This window comes from Ptychodera flava, chromosome 8, assembly GCF_041260155.1.
Source record: "Ptychodera flava strain L36383 chromosome 8, AS_Pfla_20210202, whole genome shotgun sequence".
NCBI classification, from domain to species: Eukaryota; Metazoa; Hemichordata; class Enteropneusta; family Ptychoderidae; genus Ptychodera; species Ptychodera flava.
The window spans coordinates 26104091-26108715 of record NC_091935.1 but is presented as its reverse complement, the minus strand read 5'-3'; the positions used below and the strand labels follow the sequence as shown (position 1 = coordinate 26108715).

Below are 4625 nucleotides of genomic sequence, written 5' to 3'. Positions count from 1 at the left end.
ATGTATGATAGTAAGAGCTGTATAAATTATATAGATAGATGGATACTGGTGACCGGATTATAGGCCTGCTCTACTTTAATGAACTAATACTTGCCCTCACATTTATGTACTGTAAATCTGGGCGTCACTGGAGTTTACGCGTACGCGCGTGAATTCTACAATACTCACAACGTATCTAACACTGTTTACAGTCCCGTTTACGCCGTAAACACTACCTTGTTCTTATTGAGCTTGAATGTATTGGAGAGCTCATGTGGTGACAGCACTTATCACAACACAAAAATATTGACACTTTAATAGGCTTTACGAAAGAGAATGCAAAAAGATAGTTCTGTCATCAAGAAAAGTCGGGGGAGGGGGCAAACCATGTTTCCTCCGCTTTCGAAAAGTTTGGGCCATGTACCCCCGCCTCTCCCGGTTCCTACGCCAGTGTGATATGGTCTATTGGAATATAAATTTCTTTTGGTTGCAAAATGTCACGAATAGTTTAAATGCGTTGTGTGGGTATCGATGTGACGGACTTACTGGTTGGAAACATGTCTAATAAAACTTAAAAGGCTATTTACATTTTTTGCTGTGATTAACTGCGACTGTGATGTAAAGAGATTCTTCATACGTGGATATATATTTCAGCGCTTGAGGAACAGCGGGGAAAGTATGATATATAAAGAATGGCACACAATCCCGTTTATTTGTCGCTCCAGTAGATCTGTTGTCTTGCCGATTGCGTCGACTGCATCGTTGACTTGAGTAAGTACACAATTTCAAGTTCAGATTTCTTTTATGTGAGCGAGAATATTTACAGCTCAACTAGTCGTAACTTGCTAAGTATTTCTGTCATTTTTGTTTTGTCTGTAGGAGATAGTATCTTGTCCTTCTCCCAAAGTCATGCAGAAATTCCACATGATTAACTTGCCAACGCGGCGTTTGTGCGATGGTCGGTGTTGACATCTGTATTTCAGGCCGGAGTAGCCAGTCCATTCGCCCATTAACATTAGTATCGCGTGTTTACGTGTAAACAATGTGTCGTGCTTGCACGGTCAATATTTCGAAAATATCGAGAAGACGAATGCGTACCTGTTGTCCAGATGAAAAATAATGAGAGTATTATCAAAAGCTGCGAGTAATGTCCCCTTAATCCACTTACTTTGTCCTCAACGCATCGTGGGCGACGCACGTGTATTCACTGCAGCTTAGATCTGCCCAATACATTTCGGCTTTACACCGCATCACTGACTCACCTATGGGCGCATTATTACTATGTAGAATATCGAGTCCAGTACACACTCAAATAACAAAGTGAAACACATCGAAAGTCTGTCTCACTTGCCAGTAACCATCGGATCCATCGACGGAACATGGATCTAACTGTTTTTATTTGTTTACAGTAAACACGGTGGTGGGGTGGGCATGAAGCCTCTTGATGTTAAAACTGCCCGTCTCACGTTCTGCCAATTGATTACGAGTTATTTTGCCAGTTGTTTAAATTCCTACTTTTAAATCGTCGTAACAAGGCAATTAAAACTATGTCTATTGAACTACATGATCTAAGAAGACTTTTGAACTGTGTAAAGAGCAAGAAAGATAACATTATATTTGATTTCTTCTGATCAGTATTTCATTCACACCGATTTTTAAATATTTTGCATTATTGCTTTACAGTTTGCAATGAAGAACTTGACGCTCTTCTCCTTTCTGGTCGTTGCAATGGTAATGCTTGGAAATCTCATGCCCGTCACAGAAGCACAAGGGGGCTTCATCGGCGGAGTAAGTATAATTCTTAGAGGTTATTTAAGCAATAAAGCACACCCAGCGACGGTATACCACTCGATTTTGACCAGTTCACGACATATATGCACTCGCTATCGCTCGTGCATATATGAAGTGAACTGGTCAAAATCGAGTGGTATACCGTCGCTGGGTGTGATTTATTGCTATTATATCATAACAGTATATTGAAATTCTGGCGTGGAACGTCAAAAACGGATTTTTGCTCAAGCTGAGAGCTCGCACGTATGCCAGCCGTGGTATATCGCCAATATACCACGGTTCTTTTTGCGTCTCGACCAATCAGATCGCTGTATTTGCGCCATCAATATACTGGTATGATATAATTATGGTATTAACACCCAGCCAAGATAGTATCTTAGAAGCGAATGCAGTGTCATGACAACAGGTTAAATGCAAAATTGGCATTTTTCTTCATTTCCGGCATATATTGTCATTGCGTGTTTTTCAAACATAATCAAAGAGTGAAATTTGTATTCCCTTCGAGGTGGACATTATGTAAAAATCAGAGAATTATCATAATGGCAACGGCACAAAGATGAGAACGAAAGCAGTTGCCCGGTATCCATACCATCCCAAAGCATGTAACACCCAGTAAGAAATATGTAATACACAAATGCACAGACACGTGTTTTATTGCTATACCAGATAAAAATTAATAGAAAGCAGCCGAAAATAGATGTATCGCGGTCTACCAATGTCTATGCATGTTCTCAATCAACAGCAATAATTTGCATGAACAGAGGGCTGTTGTTGATGATTTTTGGCAGACTTACATCTCCGTGACTTAGCTGAGTGGGACAATACGACTAACTTAAAATACTCCCCCGGGACATATATTCAGACTGTAAACTTTCCGAACTTTAAACAATGCTTCCCTGGTCTACCGCTTCTTGCGGGGTATCATTTTGAAAGCCTTGGAGTAAATAAAGTTTTCAAAGTTTAGTGAAAATCGAAAATTTTATCCCCCCCCCAATAGAGTTAACACAGGGATGGCGGCCATTTTGAATTGCAAATATCGATAAATGTTAGGTAATTTACCAAAATTTACATGGCGACCCCTGGTTATTGTTCTTTATTTGCGAAGTAATGTATGGCTGACAGTTTCCTCTAGGAAAGTTTTAGCAGACGTTCTTTCAGTTCTGAGGCAGTACTACTTCAACCAAATAACGCACCACATCAGCAAGTCAAGGACCATCAATCTGGTTTTAGAGAAGTAGCAATTCGGCTGGGCACGGACACCATTAAAGGCCCAATAGCTGTATCTTTTAGCATTACTTTTCATGATTTTACTTCCAATCTAAAACAAGTCCGTTGGCACGTACTGATCGAGGGGTGTTTATACAAATATAATAAACTGTCCACGTGGACTGCATGTGCCATTTTGTGCAAGATGAATAATAAACGTTTGCCAAAACGTAAAATGGCGCCCTCATGCAAATAAAGCAAACACACTGTACGTCGTGCATATATGCATTGGAATCTTCACAGAAGCAACAGAGTAGTCCAATATAATGCATAGTGCTGAATGTTTTCCACTGGGACACCATATGCTATGTTTTCTTTGTAAAACTACCAGTTTTTAATAATGGCGGGAAATCAAAATAACGATTAAAATTTAAAATTACTTGTCCGATTTTTCAGTAGTAAAAGACTATATCCTTTAAATTTGTAGAATGTAAAGAAAACCAGAGAAAATAGGAAGCTTTTTTCAAGCGACGAACATTCTCTATTTAGTTGCCGTGTCCGGGCGGGGTGGTTTGAGTGTCTGTCTGTCCGTATGACACAGACACAATAGTGCCTTCACTTAGCACATACAGCTGGCTTGATGATCCTCAACATTACCTCAAGACCTCATAACGAATACTGTGGGCAGCCTTCAACTTCTGTTGGCCGAGCATGGCAGCCAATTGATGTGGAGCAGTTCAGGGGTCCACATGAAATTTTGGTACATTTAAGCGTATTAAAGTTGGCGAAATTCTAAGATTTTTAAAGTGTTTATATACCCTCATGGATGGAAGAGGGTTAAAATACCTCATATATTTTTGTTGAAACGGTTACAATTTTCGTTATGTGGGCTTTACTTTCCCACCCAAAATCAAGAGTACTTGCCACCAGATCACATTTATCATCACAATGTTTTAAGTCATCAATTATGGACTGCAGAAACTGTCAAACAAATAGTTTAATCAATCCTCCGTTCCGTTTTGCTTTCAGTTTAACTTCGGGGTGTTGTTGGAATTCCGCGACATGCGACGGATGTGCAGACACATGGGTTTCTGGAGTGACGACGATTACGATGACTATGACTCGGACGATGACGATGATAGGCGAGCAGTTCAGGCAGAACAGTTACCCTGAGCTGCGTAGTAATCTTCGACGTCAGCGACCCTTACCTTGTCCGATTATCTATCTTCTGAAACGGTGAACCGTTCAGGGCTTAATGGATACTTAACTCGCTGAATAAAGAGTTTGTTTTTTCCCACCCATATGAAAGTTCATTGTCATATATTCATCATTCATTATAGATTTTCGGCCAATTTCAACTTTTCTAGCATGTATTTGAATGTATGTATGTATGTATGTATGTATGTATGTATGTATGTATGTATGTATGTATGTATGTATGTATGTATGTATGTATGTATGTATGTATGTATGTATGTATGTATGTATGTATGTGTGTATCAGATTAGCCCTGCGTAAAGGTCTGTGTGTTCCCGGCGTTATACGGCTGTGGTGGAGGCCGTATAACGCCGGGAACATACAGACCTGTACGCAGGGCTAGTATCAGATGTAATTGTGTGATTTTTCTGATTAGTCTACACAATGTATTT

The 4625-nt window shown here is 39.8% G+C and overlaps 1 long non-coding RNA gene across 1 annotated transcript; it reads left to right on the top strand.

Moving 5' to 3' along the window:
• The first annotated feature begins 620 nt into the window (after positions 1-620).
• On the top strand, positions 621-4277 carry LOC139137934 (uncharacterized). The gene is made up of 3 exons (XR_011553501.1): positions 621-750; positions 1663-1767; positions 4006-4277. It is a non-coding gene; the product is annotated as an uncharacterized lncRNA (long non-coding RNA).
• Positions 4278-4625: the final 348 nt, after the last annotated feature.